The 19,942-nt window shown below is 39.9% G+C and overlaps 1 protein-coding gene and 1 pseudogene across 11 annotated transcripts in view; one reads left to right on the top strand and one right to left on the bottom strand.

The window, feature by feature from the left end:
• The window catches only part of LOC119816217 (selection and upkeep of intraepithelial T-cells protein 9-like), a 120,535-nt gene that overhangs the window by 29,020 nt on the left and 71,573 nt on the right, over positions 1-19,942 (bottom strand). For 5 of the 11 annotated variants that reach the window (XM_038332644.1, XM_038332650.1, XM_042055221.1 and 2 more), the window contains one exon: positions 15,017-18,632. The exons of 2 other annotated variants lie outside the window; for them this stretch is intronic. The gene's annotated coding sequence lies outside the window, so the exon portion shown is untranslated. The remainder of the gene's footprint in view (positions 1-15,016; positions 18,633-19,942) is intronic. 4 more of the 11 variants (XM_042055223.1, XM_042055224.1, XM_042055225.1 and 1 more) reach the window with 2 other exon arrangements.
• LOC119816306 lies at positions 6,515-7,147 on the top strand (annotated as a pseudogene).

Genomic DNA, 19,942 nt, shown 5'->3' with positions numbered 1-19,942 from the left:
TAGATTTTAGTCAAAGTCTTAAAAAGAAAAGACATGTGGAAGAGAATATTAACAATACATATATTGCCATGGGGTTTTTTATAGACACACACATATGTATCTTACAATTTAATAATAGAAAGACATATCAATAACTATTGCGGGATATTTGTACACTGATGTGTCTTTGTGATTGGTTTAATAAAAGACTGAACAGCCAATAGCCAGGCAGGACAGAATAGACAGGATTTCTGGGTAGAGAGAGGAACTGGGGAATCAGGGAAGAATAATAGAGGCAGAGATAAAGCCAGCAAGATGAGGAGCATGTTGAAAGTACAGAATGGAGGAAAGGTAAAAAGACATGTGGCACAGCATAGATTAATAGAAATAAGTTCAATTAAGTTGTAAGAGCTAGTTGGAACAAGCCTACGATAAAGGCCAAGCTTTCATAATTAATATTTTGATAATAAGTCTCTGTGTCATTATCTGGGGTCTGGCAATCCAAAAAAAATGTCTAATTACAAATCACTGGTGAAATTTTTAATATACACCTTATGAATATTTGTCATTGAAAATGAGATATACAAATATGAATGTCATTTACCAAAGAAGTAAAAAGAAAAATTACAGAATGTTATATCATCATACATTAAAGAGCTAATATTTTTAATGTAATTTATTTTATTTTATTTATTTTTATTTTTTATTTTATTTATAACATAATTATATCATTTCTCTCTTTCCTTTCCTCTCTCCAGATAATTTTATATACCCCTTTATTCTCTTTCAAGTCCATGGTCTCTATTTTCATTAATTGTTGCTACATATAGATGATAGATAGATAGATAGATAGATAGATAGATAGATAGATGGATAGGCAGATAGATAGAGATAGATAGATGATAGATAGATAGATAGATAGATAGATAGATAGATAGATAGATAGATAGATAGATAGATGATAGATAGATAGATAGACTGACAGACAGACAAATAAGATAGATAGACAGGCAGACATAGATCAATAGATATATGCATGCATGTGTATGTACATATATTCTGATACATGCATACAACCTTTCTGGTTTGTATAGCGTTATTTTACACATATTTTCATAACTGACTATTTGGTATTGGGTAACCATTTATATCTTGTGTGGGTAAGACTATTTCTCCTACTTTCAACATTCCTTCATTGACTGTAGTTCTTTGTATAGAGTTAAAGCCTCATTATCTTTCCCCATCCACTTCGGCATGTCTGTTGTTGTCCAGTTCATGCTTAGGCAGTCAGGTTGGTGAAACTGTATGGGTGTAGCTTTAGACACTACTAGGAGACACAATCCCACAGCAAACTCTGATTCTCTAGCTCTTACCATCTTTCTGCCCTCTCTCCTGCAGTGTTCCCTCAGTCTTGGGTGCAGGATCTAGAACCGCTCATTTTAAAATGACTGACAGTATCAAACATTTGGAATGGTGAAGATAAAAGTTAATTTTCAAGTATTTCTAATGGTTATGATTCAATACAATTGGATGGTGAGTGCTTCGTAGTAGAGAACAACAGAGCGGTTCAGAGTGTTTCAGTAGCATGCTGAACCCAAAAGGTTCTCTAAATATTATTGCACTAAAGGGCCCACAGGTCTTTGGACAACTAATGCCAAGGCTAGAATATGAAAAAAAATATTGATCCTGAAATAATAATAAGAAGAAGACATGGGATTTGGGGTTCATTCTGGCTAAACTGGGGAACAATTTGAGCTCTGAAGTAGATTTCTTAACAATAGATTGTATCTGCTAAGTAAAATAGCCATGAATTAAAATTGATATAAACAAATAAATTTAAATAACCAAAAGAAAAATAAATGAGAAAAGAAAAAAATTATTTCTTTAGAGTAGAATGTCAACTCATAAATGAATTAAAATGTTGAAATTAGTGAGCAGAACCATCTGCTTAACAAAAATCCACTCGGGTTTCAAAGCCTTCTACAACCATCTGTACACTTTCCTATAGATGTTTTAGAAAAAGAAATCTTCCAAACTGGTCTAGCAGGAATTCCCCTCTTGGATATCTTATATCTGATCTGGTCCTTCTTCTGCCATCCACTGTGATGTCTGCTAGCAGAAATCAATCCTGTTAGTACAGTTCAGACAGAATTCTCCTCATGCCTGTTCATGCTTCGAAATTCTCCCTCCACCCACATCGACCTGCCCTTGGCTATAAGCTCCTACTTGTTCATGTTGTGATCAGTTGAGTCTAAGCTCATCTCCATCAAAACCCCATTGTATTGGCTGTCTTTTTTTTTTATCATGAAGGTCCTCAGTAAAGTCATCCCTGACAGATTTAACAAATATCCTTAAATTATTGGCTGATAATAATAGACATACCCATTTGCCCTTGTGATGCTAATAATTAATTTAGAAAGAAACATAGACACAAAAAGAACTAGTAAATAAGACTAAAAAGGGAAATGAGATTATATGTAGAAACAATGGAGTACCCACCCCCCAGAATAGTTACAAACAGAAGTTAGAGGGAGGTAACTTTATAATAGAGAAATATGGTAGGCACCATTTTAATTAAACAATCAAAAGTTTCTAGCCAACAATAGTATAGATGGATAAGAACATAGGATAATCATATTTGATGGGCCAGGCTAAAATAATTATTATGCATCTAATCAACAAAATATCTTTCAAACCCAAACAGGTAGGTATTCTATAATATACTTGCCCTATAATCCTTAAGAAAGGGTTTAGAAACCTTCCACGATTAGACAAGATTGCCAGGCAAAAATTGAGAACTTGGGGGTTGGGGTAGGATGGGGGTAAAAGGAGATGGGGAGAGAGAAGTGAGAAGGGGAGGATGGGGAGAGCTTGGGGGAATGGGACATTTGGGATGGGGGAAGAGTGGATATGGAATCAGGGAAGTATATATCTTAATTAAGGGAGCCATTTGAAGGTAGGCAAGAGATTGGACTCTAGAGGGGTTCCCAGGTGTCCAAGGAGATGTCCCCAGCTTGCTCCTTGAGCAGCTGAGGAGAGGGGGCCTGAACTGGCCCTTTACTATAGCCACACTGATGATTATCTTGCATATCACCATAGAACCTTCATCTGGCATTGGATGGAGATAGAGACAGAGACCCACATTGGATCACTGGACTGAGCTCCCAAGGTCCAAATGAGGAGCAGAAGGAGGGAGAACATGAGCAAGTCAGGACCGTGAGGGGTGTGTCCATTCACCGAGACAACGGGACTGATCTAGTGGGAGTTCACCAAGGCCTACTGGACTGGGGTTGATGGAGCATGTGATCAAACCAGACTCTCTGAACGTGGCTGACAAGGAGGGCTGACTGAGAAGCCAAGGACAATAGCACTGAGTTTTGATTCTACTGCATGTACTGGCTTTGTGGGAACCTAGTCTGTTTGGATCCTCACCTTCCTAGACCTGGATGGATGGGGAAGGAACTTGGACTTCCCACAGGGCAAGGAACCCTGACTGCTCCTTGGACTGGAGAGGGAGGGGGAGGGGTGGGGAGAGGGGAATGGAAATGGGAGGAGGGGAGGAGGTGAAAATTTGTAAAATTATATAATTTAATTTAAAAAAAGAAAAAAAGAAGACTTCAAAGATCTACATCATGGGTGCTTTGTATAATCCTTGACTGATTAATTTCATTAAAAACAATATTGCAGGGGCTGGAGAGATGGCTCAGCGGTTAAGAGCATTGCCTGCTCTTCCAAAGGTCCTGAGTTCAATTCCCAGCAACCACATGGTGGCTCACAACCATCTGTAAATGAGGTATGCTGCCCTCTTCTGGCCTGCAGACATACACACAGACAGAATATTGTATGCATAATAAATAAATATAAAAAAATAAAAAAAAAAACAATATTGCACAAACAAATAGTAAGGCTGGGAAGATTCTCTGGATAGACTGGACTTTTGATACTGTTTTTGTGTGAACTGAAATTCCCAGGGGAATAAAATCCTGACCTTGTTAAATATCTGCAAGGTTAATTGTTAAAATGTTTGTGATTATAGAGAGTTGGGATGTTGAAGGTCCAGAATCAATTATCTTGAGCTTCCTTTAGACATCTAAATAGGCATTTATTGCCCAGACTGTGTTTGACTCCTGGGGCTACCAGTGAAGTCCTTTTTTAACAATGTCTTGACAGTGAGATTATAAAGATGGTTCAGTGGCTAAGCACACACACTCTCTTGTAAAAAACTCAAGTTTTACTCCCAGCACCCACATCAGGCACCTGACGACCACCTGTAATTCCAGCTTCACTTCTGAAGGCACCTGAATTCACGTAGAGATAAAATGAAATAAAATAAAAACTTAAGAATACGTAAGCAGGGCTGGAGAGATGGCTCAGTGGTTAAGAGCACTGCCTGCTCTTCCAAAGGTCCTGAGTTCAATTCCCAGCAACCACATGGTGGCTTACAACCACCTGTAATGAGATATGGTGCCCTCTTCTGGCCTGCAGGCCAGGCAGACCACTGTATACTTAATAAAAAATAAATCTTAAAAAAAAAGAATACGTAAGCAGACCCTCACTTCCACCAACTCCAAGGCCAAGCATTTCGTCAGGTAGCATCTGAGAGTTAACGAAGTTTCCCCACTTTGCTTGTAGCCAAGTTATCTGATGTTCCCAATAATGTATTTTTAATGTATCTTGATTTATGATTTTCCTTACCCTGTTACTTCATGAAACTCTTCCCAGCAGTTTCACCTAAATCTGTGTTCCTGGACCATGGCCACTCATATTTGGCTGTAGAATAAATTGTTTCTTATTCTCTGAGATGAGATGGTTTTGCACTAATACTTGAAGCAATGATGAATGTCTGAAAGTTGTTTCAAAGGTCAACTTCTAAGAGACAGTTGCTCCAACACGAAAAGTGAAAATGTAGTAAACCAGAGGATTACAGGCTGGCAATACCCATGAAAGAACTGAAGACACAAAGAACTAATGAACCTGACTCTGGAAAGTAAGGATTTTTTTTTTATGAGGAAAGCTCTGTGGCTATTTTCACTTCTGATAAAATTGTGGGAGGAGAAGAACTCTATCATAAACAAAAATGAGAAATAATGCTAGCAGTCATATGTGGACTGGAAGAAAGCATTAGAGGAGCCTTCACAACAAAGTCTCTGTGCATATCCCCATATAATGCAAATGAAAGGCGGGATGTAGAGGCATAAACCTGTAATCCCAGTGTTATGAATGGGAGTGCAGATAAGAGGATCTTAGAGGCTTATTAACCAGCTAGTCTGGCCAAATTAGTGAACTTGAGGTTCAGTGAGAAATCTTGTTCCCAAAGTAAAGTAGAAAGTAATTGCGGTAGATACCTGGTGTTGGCTTCTGAGCACACACACACACAACCCACCCACACACAAAAAGAAAAGCAAATTTTGTTTTAGGTACCATTCTTAGGACATTACATCTAAAAAACAACTGCTAAAAATATTTAGCAATATATTAAATACATTAAACTATAATTTATAATTTTATTATAAATAATAAAATATAATGTCAAAATTAAATATAATTGCACAATAAAACTATAAAATATTGTTTAAAGAAATTAAAGATCCATATGAATTCAAAGCTGTAACAAGTTCATAGATTGGCAAAGTATTTTTTATAAATTTACTGTTAATTTTTACCTATACCTTAAACAACAAATTCTTAAAATACAAACATATATATATATATACACACATATAGGACATATATAATTTTATGGGGAAGCTCAGGATCTTGATTATCCATAAATAACTATTTATTAGAATATAGTGGAGAGAGTACCTGAACTGGCCTTGCCCTGAAAGCACATTGGTGACTACACTAATTGTCATCACAGAACCTTCATCCAGTAACTGATGGAATCAGATACAGAGATCCACAGCCAAGCACTGGGCCAAGCTCTGGGAGTCCAGTTGAAGAGAGAGAGGAGAGAATATATTAGCAAAGAAGGTCAAGATCGTGGTGGGTAAACCCAGAGACAGCTGACCTGAGTTTGTGGAAGCTCATGGACTCTGAACCAACAGCTAGGGAGTCGACCTGGGACACCTAGACCATCCGCACGTAGATGATAGTTGTGTAGCATGGTCTTTTGGGGGGGGGCTGGCAATGGGACCAGGACCTGTCCTGGTCCATAATGCATGATCTAGCTCTTTGAACCCAAGGCATCCCATGGTAGGATGCCTTGCCCAGCCTTTGGTCCTGCCTCTACTTGATATGGCATGCTTTGTTGACTCCCATTGGAGGCTTTACCCCTTCTGAATGGAGACAAGGAGGAGTGGATATTGGAGGGATGGGGTAGAAGGATGTTGGGGAGGGAAAAGGAGGAGAAGATGGGGAGAAAACTGTGGTTAGTATGTAAATAAATAAAAAAGAAAAGAAAAAACTAAAAAATATAACATTTATTTTACTTTCCAGAATCAAGGTCATTCTGCATTGTACAGGATGGCATTGAACTTCTTGGCTCAAGCAAACATCCAACTCCTGAGATTATTAAATGATAAAATGCATATTTATGGTATACACTGCCAGAACAGGGCCCAAGACCTTAGCACAATTGACTCCTAGGAACTTTCAAACCCAAGGAACTCTAAAAATTATCCATTTGCCAGAAAATTACAGAAAGTTTTTATCACTTATCCTATGGACACAGTCATGTAGGTGGTGAAATTTGTGAGCTTTTTCTTGTTAAATGGCTCCAAACTGCAACTGACATATACAAGGATAGAATATTAGATATTGGTATCATATAGATGGAGACGATATCATATACAGAAGGAGCACAGTCTGAAAGATAAGACAGTAGTGATAATCATAGAAATCAGCCCCAAATGCAACAGCTCCAAACAGGGCATGGAAAACACTGAGTTGCAGCTGGACAAGGATGAGCATGGCTTATATACTAAGCAGCATGACTTGCATTCATGGAACGATGCAAATCAATTTCATAAAACAAGGAACCATGAACTTCAGATTCATCCCTGTACTCTTCCCAAATGCCAAGAAGGAGCTTGTGCCTGCCTGGCTCCAGAACACTCATGTTTCCAGCCAGTCCAAGAAGAAAAATCTTGCTGTGGCCGCTAGAAAGGAAGAACATGTGGCTCCTTCCTGACGTCCTCTGCCCAGCCTTCAGGTGACACCCTTGTGACATCAGTAATCTCTAGATGAGTGGGACCCCATTCTCACAGTGTTCTTCTAGCTGGGCACTGGGTGATGGTGCTCAGGGCTATTTCTCAGTGTCTCCTGGGGGTATTAAAGACCCAGGATACCTCTTCTGCAGAGTTCCCTGTCTTCCAATACTTTGACTGCTCTGTATTTCCTACCTTTGAAAAACTCACAAGATGCCCATGTCCTCCTGAGGCTGAGTTGTCCATACTGGACTTCCAGGACTTAGTGAATAGATGCTACAGGGAATGGCAACAAACCCACGACCATAAACACTCTCTTACCACTTCAGCTACTTTTATGTGTTTGACAGATGCTTGCGTGTCCTCACACCAAACTGATTCATGTGCAAACAATAAAATGAATTTTAGAGCAATTTTACTTAGAGCAATTGAATCTCTGGTAGAGACACTAAATGACTGTAAAGGCTTACACTGACTTTAAAAAAACTATCATATAGACCAGCTTGTTACTTAAAATCTGGAATGAATTGAGTTGGACGAAGGTGGTCCAGGAAATGTATGACTGGATCTGTCAACATGCCCAAGAATTCTGACCATAGTCATGTATAACTAGCATTTTGGCCAATAATCAAGTGAACAGGGTGCGGCATCCTATAGCTGTCCACTGACCTTTATTCTGTCCAACTCTTGTTTTTATTCATAGAGCCAGCTATTGTGAAGACATGAAGGTTTATGAGGTAAAAAAAATGAATTTTCCCTCTCTCCTTCTCCTCCTCCTACTAAAGCCACTGATTGCGCAGCTGTCGTTAGTAAGGACTAAACATCCCCAGATTTTTCTACTATTTCTTATTATGTTGGATCATTCTTCCACACAGAGAAGAGCAATTCATCTTCACTGAATTAGATAACTAACATAAAACCATATCTTGTTGAGGAAGTACTAGAGACATTTCCCCATGGTCTCTTCTTGGGGCACTAGATTAAAAATCTGTAGTTAAAACTAGCATAGGTGATCAAAAAACATGCTGTTTTAAGAAACATGCTCCTGTTTGTTTCCAATACAGATGTATGTCTACGTGTAAGGTTTGAATGCAACCTTTCTATAGTCATCAGATTGGTGCACCTGACTCCAGCATCTCGGGTTTCTAACAAGGTAGCACACTGAACCCAAGGGAGACTGGTTTAAACAGTTTGGAACATGTAGAAAAATAAGGATAAATCCTTGTCTTAAAGAGGAGCAAATGTCTGAATTTTCTGTTTTCATTCCTGTAAAAGTCTAAAGAAGAGAAGAAAACATGTGATCTGAAACCGTCTTTGTCAGCATCCGTTTGCCTCTGAATTGTGAAACACAAAGTTTTGGTCTTTGCAAGCTTTCCCCAAACTGGTCAATAGAAAACTTATCTTATTGAACAATACACAGTAGAAGCCAATGTGTTAGGAAAATTAGATCTCAAAAACAATTTACAGACTAGACTCTACAAATGTCCACCATCAGGCTATAAGCAAAGAATTAATTTACTCACCTAAATGTGATTTAATCAATGCAAAATGTCAGTATGTCCTTGCTTCCTCAAGGTTCCCAGAAACAATACCAGCCAATGCTGCTGTGTGCCGAGAAGAAGGGCAGAGCTACACTAACAGCCTGCTCAGCTGCAGTGCATAATTCAAATCAGTAAACCTGAGCCAAGCCAAGGCAAGTCAGCACCAGAAACAACCTTTACAAAGCCAGTCTAGCAGCTCTACTCCCGTGTGAAGAAAATCCCTAACTTACATGGCACAAAACCAACTTGATTTTTTTCTTTCAGTTTCATTGAAGTATAGCTAATAAACTAAAACTGTCTATATTTAAGGTGTGTAAGTTAGTATTTTGACATAAAAAAAACCTGGATTGCCACAATCGAGCTACTTTGCATACATGTTACCCTGTATACGCCCTTTCTGTGGTACATACTCATGAGAACTCCCTGCAAGGTACATTTAAGATAGTATATTAACTGTAACCACCTTGTGTATTATATCTATAAAATATAGTCAGCTTGCACAGCCAAAATGTTGATCAGCTATCACATCATCGCTTCCTTTTTCTGGTTCATTGCAAACAGGGCCAACACTGTTCTACTCTCTACATTTACTTTGCATGTGTGAGCGAGATCAAGTGTTCCTCTTTTGTGCCTGGTGTTCAAATCATAGGAGGTACACCTGATGCCAGATATGGAACTACAAGTTTAAAATCCTCCCCTGTGTTTTGTCTTTCTTCGGTCCCATCATGTCTTGTTATTCTAGTATTTCTCTCAGAATGAGAGTGTTTATTTTGTGCTGTGTTTGCACAACCACAGACAAGTGTGGCTTTGAGTCTAAGAAGAGGCTTTGCAGTCAGATTTTTCAAGAATATTAGTACTGGTAAGAACTTGGAGAGTCTGGAGATGGACCAAATGCATTCTACCTTATGGGATGGTCCTGAACCTGTAGAGGCCAAGGGTGCAGTGCTATGGTTTGAATATTAAACACCTCTGATGGCTCTGTCTTGGAAACCTCTGGAAATTCTAGGAGCTGAAGAAAATATACCACAGGGAGTTTTTGTCCCCAACTCCTTCCTGTCCCACCCATTCCAGCCCAGACAAGGTGATGAAAGCTGATAAGATACACCTCCTATCAGGATAAAAATATTAAAACCATGACATTATCTTATCTTAATAGATTAAAAAATAAACATCTGATGAAATCCAACCACTTATTAGTGATAAAGAATACTACTGGAATTTTATACAAGAAATTTATCATGAATGCCATATGCAAAGTTATTTCATGTTTTATCTCTCACAAAAAGGAAAGGCTTCCTCTGGGGTATGAAGTTTACAGATGAGTTATCACTGTATCCTGAAATACATTCATCCTTCAGTTTCTGTACAATGCCAACCTAGGAACCCCATGTCTAATCATGGATGCTCAAGTTCCTTTCATAAAATAATACATATTTACATCTAACCTATTAAAATCTCCCCAGTGCTTTAATGTATCTTTAAATTAGTTGTGGTAGTCAATACAATGTAAATCTATAATACTGTTGCTATATGATGTTGTGAGGATTAATATAGTCTCATGAGATCCCAGTAAGCTTCCCTTAGGAATAGACTGTTAACGAAAGTTGAAGGGTGGCCCCATTATAACCTGTGCTGTCATATTTTGTCTTCCACAGATAAGAAAATAGGATCAGGCCGGGCAATGGTGGCGCACGCCTTTAATCCGAGCACTCGGGAGGCAGAGGCAGGTGGATCTCTGTGAGTTCGAGACCAGCCTGGTCTACAGAGCTAGTTCCAGGACAGGCTCCAAAGCCACAGAGAAACCCTGTCTCGAAAAACCAAAAAAAAAAAAAAAAGAAAATAGGATCAGTACATGTTTGTATGGACACCACAATTTCTTAATAATGTTTCGTTATATGCTGTGTTGCATCCATAGATGCACAAGTGTAGAGACCAGAGATATAAAAAAAGTTGTCTTTATTTATGGTTTTAAAACAGTACTTATATCTTATATAAAGAGAGGTATAGACACAGCAAAGGAGCAGACTCTGACTCCCCAGCCATTATAGTAAAAAGAGTGGAAGAGATTAGGTATTGCACAAATTAGATATCAGGGTGAGGATGTAATTTCTCAACAACCATTGAGAATGGATACTTTACCAGCAGGGACTCACAGGACTCGTGCTCAGATAGTATCTCAGTTCATAAATGTAGTTACATCCAAATTGAGGACTTATTGATTTATGAACCGGTTTCTGAACCATCTGTAGTATGAGCATCTTGTTCACGCTCGTCAAGGACCTTTCAGGCTAACCAGTAATTACTTAAGAGACTTCTAATAGACAAATCTTCAAACCCTAAGTCACAGTCCCCATAGTCCTGGATGGACTGAGACCAATTCAGCTTTGGTATTATTTGAAAATGCACAAGAATACTTAAGTCTTTAAAATCTTATAGAACAGAGGAATGGTTATGCAGGAAACTATGTGGTAAAGCTTACAAGTATAAAATTATGATCAAAGATTGATATTTTCCATAAGACTTCAGGTTGGTATTATAGTTTCTACTGATGACAACCGAGGCTAAGTTATAGATTATCAGAAGATAGCTTTACTGTGCTTGCAAATATTGATTGATTGTAAGAACCAAATGGAATCTTTCACTCTGCCTTCTCATCCATTCTACTTAACTAATCAATCACGCCGTGACCACCTCCAAGTCAATTTCTGTTATAACAAATATGCATGACATCTGGAATTTTAAACAGATTCTCGGTTCAAAATTTTGAATCTCTACAGCAACCGACTTTTGATAAATTAGTCCCATATAGTTTGAGAAATATACCTAATAATATCAACAGACTATAATGCCTTTCCCCTTTTGATAGTGCTATGGCCTGTGTGCTGGAGGTTGTTGAGGCCATAGAATATTTATAGGTTGGGGCATGATAGACGATAATTAGGTCATTCGGTGTGCCATGGAAGCAAATTGTTTTGCAAAGCAAGCTGGCCTCCTCCCAGTGCCAACACTTCATCTCTCACAAGTACTCCCTTAATGGTGATGGCATGCCTAATGGAGCCCTTGCCAGAACTGAACAGATAGCGATACAGATCGCTGATCTATAATTACCAGCTTCCAGAACTATGAATTAAATAAACCCCTTTACAAAATAGCCAGACTCGCTCATGCATTCCATTCTATCGTCAGAAAATAGACTAGGTAGCAGGAAAAGCACAGTGGTCATTTCTCTACCTGAAATATATGAAGAGGTTTAGTGGTAAGTAAATACGGTTTTAAGGAGAGTGCACGACTCCTAAAAATCACAAGTTAGAAACCATTGTTGTAGCAATGAATGGCCAGAGAGAAGATCACATGAAAGTTTTGGGTCTCGGTGTGTCCTTCAGTCATTTAAGTCTCATATATGAAGTCTCATATAATGTATAATTATACAATAATGGTGCTGAATAGGATCGTAATGATCACCAATAATGCCTCTGCTGACTCTACTCATCATCTAACAGGGCTAAGCACTGTGGCCACATTGGCTCTGATTTTGAGGACTGTCCTGGGGTATATCAGTGTCCTAATAGCATAACTCAGATACTGTTATAGAGGGAACACAGGCGTTTAGAGTATTTGTAGATAAGAAAAGCAACAACTATAAAAATAATTTTGTGTTGGCTGGGTAGTGTCAATCACAAGGGAAGATAGTCTTTTCTTATAGTCTTTTCTTAGTCTGACCTATGAGTAAGTGCATGAATTTCGAGGGCTGACCGTGCCCTCTGGCTCTTTGTCTGGTGCAGGAGAGGAAAAGCAGCAGTAGCCAGTGACACCCACAAAGGAGGGGATTTCCAACTGCGTCAAATTTTCTTCAAGGGAGTGTATGAGAAAATTCCCTAGAAAAATTAAATCATCATGGTGTCCCACGCTGTCTGAGATAAGGCATGTGGAGGAACAATTAGAGTCAAGGCATGGCCCAGCTCAGAGAAAATAGAGTTCCATTTCAAAGGTAGGAACTTCCATTGAAACAAAGGTACAGTGGACCTAGGAAAGAATCTGAGCCAGCACTGGATTGTACTGTGGTGACTGGGAAGAACACAGAAGGAAACGTTGACAATAGTGTCTTATTGTTCAGATGGTAAATGTTGCTCCCAAAGGCATGCATGTTAAACATTTGATCTAAACCTGTGATGCGATTGAGAAGTAGCGAAACCTTAGAGGGTGGTGTCAAGTTGAAGAAAGTTGAGTTATTGGGGTCACGTCTTTAAAGAGGATTTCGTGATCCTAGCCCACTTTTATCTCCCTCCTCCTCTTTCCTCCCTTTCCTCTCCTCTTTCTCTCCCTCTCTTTCTCTTCACTTCCAACAGCCATAAAGTGATGAGTTTTACTCTGTATTAAACGCCCTATGCACACATCCCACCCACTGCCGTCTGCTGTCTCAACACAGGAACTGTGAACCATGGGAACTAGCTGACCACAAACTGAAATCTCAGAAACTTTGAGCTAAAATGAATCCTTCCCCCATCTGAGTTGAATTTCTCATCTTAAATGTTCTATAAACAGAAAGCTAACACATACTTCCGTTCCATCTTTAGATATTCCACCTGACTCCTTCTATTTGCACCCATCCACACTCCCTGTCACTTCCCCTGAACTGGATGCTACATAGTTCTGGTTGGTCCTGATGAGGCCTGGAGCATAGGAAGAGAGGGCGACTAGACAGAATAGAGTGAAGAGAAAAATGTATTTACTATGATTTTAAGGAAGTTTCTAGCACTTTACTTTTTAACTTGGTAAAATTTTAAAAATATCACAACCTCTTTTCATCATAAAAGGAATGCTGAAAATAATTTTTAAATACAGCAATTGGCACATGGTGAGCTACTAAATAGATGGAACTATAGACCAAAATTCCAGAGAGCCCCTTCGTCCCCAAGACTGGGATGCTTCAGAGAATCAGGCAGAGTTTCTGAAATCTCACTAAGTGGCAGACACATAGGCAGGCAAACAGAGAGACAGATGGATGAACAGACAGGCAGATCCTGTCATGATGATGTTTTACAGAATGAAGAACAGACTGTATGTTATTTACTTTTCATATTACTGTAGCAAAAGTCTTACAGAAGGCAACTTAAGGAAAGGAAAGATTTTACATTAGCTTGTGGGTAGATGCAGTCCATCACAGCAGAGAGACAGCAGTGGGAACATGTAGCTGGTTCTCCTCATCACCTCACGCATCTTGGAAGAGAAAGCAGAGATGGGGTAGGATATAGGGGTGTGTTATTAAGCACCCCACCTGGCAAACTCACCTCCTCCCACTATAGCTGCCACCAGCTGAGAACAAAGCAATTCAATCCATGGACCTAGAGGGAATGTTTTACATAACTCAACCGAAGCCTAAATTCATAAATTTTTAAAAATTGGAACAATCTCAACAGAAACAGGAAAATTTATTCTTTGATTTTAAAAATGAAATACTTGAATAAAAGAAGGCTAGATGCTCTTGTAGAGAACCATGGTTCAGTTCCCAGCACTTCTTCCAGCAGTTCACAACCACTTCTTACTCCAGCTCCAGGGATTCGGAGTATACACACACACATACACACACACACACACACACACACACACACACACACACACACACACACACTAAAATTAAAATAAGTTTAAAGTATATTATGCACTTCAGGGAAAATTATACTTTGAATTAAAATCCAAACTGTGAACCAGATATTTGAGGGGAATCTTTTATCCAAGAATCATGGAGAACCGGGTTTATTGCTGAACACAAAACAGAAAGAAAGTGGCCATCTCCCAAGGTAATCCGAGGTTGTGGAGTACTGCACATTTGGGAGCTCTTGAAAGAGCGTAAGTTAGAATATGGGACCATAAAATAAACATAAGGTGCTTACAACAGCTTGAGACATAAGAGCTGACCATTACAGAATGACACACAACACCGATTGTTGATATTTCTAGCTGTAGGTCCCGTGTTTCTCTTCCTCAGTGTACTACACAAAGTGTGATGAGCCCTAACTGGTTCTGTATTTGGAAGAAGTATAAAAACCTTCAGATTTTCCTGCAGGCTGTGGAAAGAAAGACATGGCCGTCAACCCAGCCATGAAACCTTCAACCTACAATCTGTCCTGCCTGCAAGATGTGCTGAGACAATGGTGACACACAAGTTGTGGAAGTGGCTATCCAATGACTGCTTTAACTTGAGGTCCATGCCTCCAGAGGGAGCCCATGCCCTACACTGCCTGGATAGCCAGCAGCCAGAGACTGGATGGCCCAGAGATCTAGGGTAGAATCAAACACTGCTGAGAAAAAAAAATCACTGACGTGATTTCTAATGATATTCTGCCTTACCCAGTTGTCCTCAGAGAGGTTTCCTCCAGCAGCAGATGGGGACAAATACAGAGACCCACAATCAGACTATTAAGGAGAAAAATGGTCTAAATTGGAGGATCTCCATTGGGTCCTCCTCTTGGAGCATGGGGTACCCTGTGGAAGAAACGGAAGAAAGGTTGTAGGACTCAACGGGGTTGGAGGACACCAGGAAAACATGGCCCACACAATCAACTAAGTAGAACTCACATGGGCTCACAGAGACTAGAGCAGCACGTGTCAGGCCTGCAAGGGTCTGCACCAGGTCCTCTGCATAGATATTATGGCTGTTAGCTTTGTGTTTTTAAGAAACTCGTATCAGTGGGAGCAGGTGCATCTCTGACTTTTTTGCCTGCTTTTGAGAGTCTTCACCTCTTATTGTGTTGCCCTGTCTGGGAGGGCTTTTGCCTTGTTTTATTGTATCTTGTTTGTCTTGTTTGGTTGTTGTCTTTTGGAGGCCTGCTCTTCTGAAGGGAAACCAAGGAAGTGTGGGTCTGGAGAAGAGGGGGGATGATTGGAACTGGGAGTAGGAGAGGGAGGACAAACTGTGGTTGAAATGTATTGTATGAAAGAATCTTTTTCAATTTAAAAATTTACCCAGGTGACTCCTGTCTTTACCTCTATATACGGGCATTCCAGCTCTGATTAGTTTCCACATCAACTCAAAAGCATACCACAGGGATATTAATAATTTCCGTAAGAAATCAAGTATATTAAGTACTCTGTGTACTCTGCTAATGACTTGAGGTGCATACAAAAAGTCCTGTCATCCAAGCATGACAGCACATGCCGGTAATTACAGCACTCAGGGGAGCCTGCAGGGCTACTGGAGAAGGCTGTCAGTAAAGAAGTCATGTGTCTCTAAAATACAAAATGGTACAACTTTTGTTTGAGAATTTCATATAGTATACTTAGATCAAATCAACAGCATTCTCTGTCTTCCAACTCCAGCTCAATCCCCCCACAACCACGCTTTCTTTCAAACTTCATGTGTGATTCTTTAAAAATACAGAGTCCATTTAATGCTGCCTCCTGTGTGTGATACACTGACAGTTTTAAATGGAGCAACAGGAATTCTCAGTCCACCGGGTATTAAATGAAGCAATTATTCATCAAATGGTACAAAGTTTTGAATTTATTCTAGTATTTTCCTTTTTGGCACCTTGCATAGGTTGATACCGAATAGCTGGCTTATCTGAGTCTTCACCTTGCTTGATGCTCATGAGCTCCTCGGGATCCAAAAGAGATTAAAATTACTTTATATTAAATTTAAAAATACTGCTTTAATCTTTGTGAAAGCAGGAAACTCAATAAAATTATAATACAATGGCTCAGAATAGAATTTTGTGTCAGGTTTATTATCAGAGAAGCACCCTTTCTCAATGGGCAACAATAGCATAGACATCTCTTTGTGAGTGGTTCAATGCATGAAGTAATAGTCTTTACAGTACAGCTTCCTGACTGAGAAACAATGCCTAGGTTTTAGGTGGACACAGTGATATTTACCCCTCTAATTGAGAGGCAGACAATGCAGGTATAGAATGAAGACTCCACTGAATCAACAGAGTGAACTACAGATAGATAGATAGATAGATAGATAGATAGATAGATAGATAGATAGATAGATAGATAGATAGATACCTTTTCACCCTGCTTTGCTAACCTGGAAGCATTTGCCTTTCTTCCTCAAGGTCATGTGATTTTTTTATTGTTGTGTAAATTGATTCTAGAAGTCAAGCTACACTTCTTTCAGACCCAAAGACTGAGGAAGAGTGGAAGAAATTTCAAATGGCATTTGATTCAAGTCAGGCCTCTTTTGAAAAGCTTCCAGCAAGCTAAGCAGGATCTTGTGTGTCACCCTGACATGCCATGACAGCTCAACCAAGGCCAGCTTCAGAGACAGAAATCACTTGGGTTGTCCACAAAGGGAAATTTTCACATAAAAACATTCTCAAGCTGAAGTTATAGAAGGTGGTTTATTAGCCATTAATTCCATGCGGTGAGAAATAGAAGCTGTTATCTCTGAGTTAACAAATAATGGCAAACCAAAGAATCTGAGGGGCGAAGGTGCCATGCACGGAGCCTGAGATTTAAACCTCCTTGAAGATAATATGGCTAGAACACTCTGCCAGATGAAGAAAATTGACCAACGTTGATCTGTAAAAGCAGCCCCATACCATTAAGGACACAGGAATGCTGAAGACGTTCTTCAGAGGTTTTCCAGAATGGAAGCAGGATGGAATTAGACCACACTTATCCATCAGAATGGTCTTCCATTTCCAGAGAAGTGGAAAGGTGACATTTCTCAGAAGTGGTTGCCAAAAAACAATGTTTTTTAAAATGGGGGTTTTCCATAGGACTGCTGTCATCAAGCAAGTTATTCTATAAATGTCAGTAAGATCAATGGTGTTTAAAAACCTTCTACTGATTTCTGACTACTTCAATCAAACACAGGGTCATGGTTGGGCCTTGAAGTGGGAGAACAATTAGGAAAGGGGTGGACCATACCAGAGGCAGCATGATAGAGCCTTAAAGAAGAGAGGGGTGAAGGAAAACTCATGCTGGTTAATGGTTTTAACCATGGTGTTTAACGGAGTAGGTCCAGGAAAGGACACCTTCTGACGAGCATGCACACATACACACAAAGAGAGAGAGAGAGAGAGAGAGAGAGAGAGAGAGAGAGAGAGAGAGAGAGAGAGAGCTGCTCCAATGTGCTCAGATTCATAAGATAGGGAGGGGAGAGATGCTTCTGATCCTGCTCAAAACACGGCTCTCCAAGACTCGGCACCATCCTCAGAGATCGTCCTAGTTCACCTCAGATCCATTCATCCTTCCCCGAGGCTGGAAACTCAGAATGGTGTGATTGCTCCTCCTCTGGCCTGCCTTTTTCCGTCTCAAGTTCCTATGTCCCTAGTTTTTTAGTTGTCACATCTCTAGGGCACATTTTGGACTTCCTGTTTGCCATGACATCCACACACTGTAATTATGATGTGATCTTCACACTACCTTTTTTTTTAAAAAAAAAAAATCATGCCTGCTTGTGTTCTGGGTTTCAGAAGACTAGAATAAGAAATGGAGAGTAATAAATATGTAACTGAAGAAAAAACTAATTTTCTCTACATGTCATAGAAGACCAAACTGGTGCTTTACCCAAGCAGTACTGTGCCAAGCATCTAGTCCACAGTCCAACCCTCTGCGCAAGAATTCAAAGAGGAGGATAACTATTTGAACTTCGAATGAGAGTCTCAAGGGCAACTGTGCTGCCTATTCCAAATGTCTTTAATTTAGAGTAGGGTATGTTCAAAGGCTGTTTGGGCTGAGAAAAGGTATAAATGAGAGGTTTGGATGGATGGGTGGATGTATGGATGGACAAATGAAGGAATGAATGATAAAATAGAAAGGGTGTTTGTCCTCTGCCATTTCTTGTAATCATAAGTGGATACCCCGACTTAGAAACGCATAGTGTGGTTCTGGACAGAGCTCAATAGAACTACTTGCTGTGTTCCTTTGAAAGGCAGCTGCAGGATATAGAGGTGTCTGAGTGCCCTCTGGAGGTCAAACTGGTACTGCAGGATTTTTGAAGGCGGCTGGTACAGGCCTGTAGATAAAGGGATTCCAGAAAGGTTGTCAGCACAGCGTGATTGCTTCCGCTCATGGCCAGTGGTTGTCAGAAAGTAAGTTTTGTGCAGCCAGAGTCAAAATCTCTCTCAGTTTCCCTGATCGCCACAGAGTATGGTAAGGTTACACTCTGACAAACCCTGTGCATTTCCTTTAGAACTGTATCAGGGCCAATGCAGAGCAATGTCTTTCTTCAACAGACACTATTAATATATTCTTAGTTTCTGCTTATGAAGTGGCTTGGCCAACTCAGCTTCACAAAGCACTTCCTGGACTGGCAGGAAGCCTCCCCCTCCATCGGCCTCCCTCTCTCTTCCCAGAACATGAGCACCCTGAACTTCTCTGAAATGTGCTCTCTATCCTTTTCAAAACCAGATTCCCACTTTGGGGCAATCACATTCTAACATTGCAGAGCTACTTGAACACTTATTGAGTGGTGGAAATCACTGGTAGGCAGCAAGATGTGCTTCTGAATCCCAGCTCTGACATTTGTAAAGTGTACAAACCACGCACACTTAAGCAAATTATTTAACCACTTGGGAATCAGATTTCCCAGTTTGTTAAATGGAATAAGAAAACCTACCTCATACTCATATAGTAGGAATTATCAATAGTGTTTATTAGTTACATAGAACCTGGCATGAATCCTGAGATTAAAAAAAAAAACCTATGGAAAAGCTAGCTCATCCTGTTGAGACAACAAATTCCAACTACAAGATTATCCCACCTATTTTTCAATATATTAAATTATGTGCACATGTATGCTAAACTGTCAGGTGAGATAAAAGTTAACGTTTTGTTTGTTTGTTTGCTTGCTTACTTTTTATCAAGAGAACCTTCCCATGGCTTCAATCCAACAATCATTGGCTACCCTGTCACTTTGATACAGTCCCTTTGATTCTGCTCCTACCACTTTGGCTGTATCCTTCAGTTACTGCAAACAAACCCAGGCTGCACACTGAAGTGACTATAACAGGATTCTCTGAAGCCAACAAAGTACGCCCTTTGCAGTGTCCCACTCTGGAGAAGCTAAGTTGGTGTGGGATCCACCCCGTCTCTTGCTCTCTGACAATAACCCAGATCAGGCCCTGCCAGACTGAGTTCATTTGAGGGCACTGCAAACTCTTCCTGTCACACAGTGTTCTTAGACAAGCCAGGGAGGGCAGCGATTACAGGCAGGTAGGCCTTGAGCAATAAAAAGAAAAAGTTGTGCAACCTGTCTTCAAGCTCAGGTGTCTGCAGCCTGGCATCTGGTATGGGGTAGCACTCCATCAGGGGTGGTTCTTGTTG

This window comes from Arvicola amphibius, chromosome 6 (assembly GCF_903992535.2).
Source record: "Arvicola amphibius chromosome 6, mArvAmp1.2, whole genome shotgun sequence".
Classification (NCBI taxonomy): Eukaryota; Metazoa; Chordata; class Mammalia; order Rodentia; family Cricetidae; genus Arvicola; species Arvicola amphibius.
The sequence above is the reverse complement of the archived record's forward strand: the minus strand, read 5'-3'. Positions and strand labels throughout refer to the sequence as shown.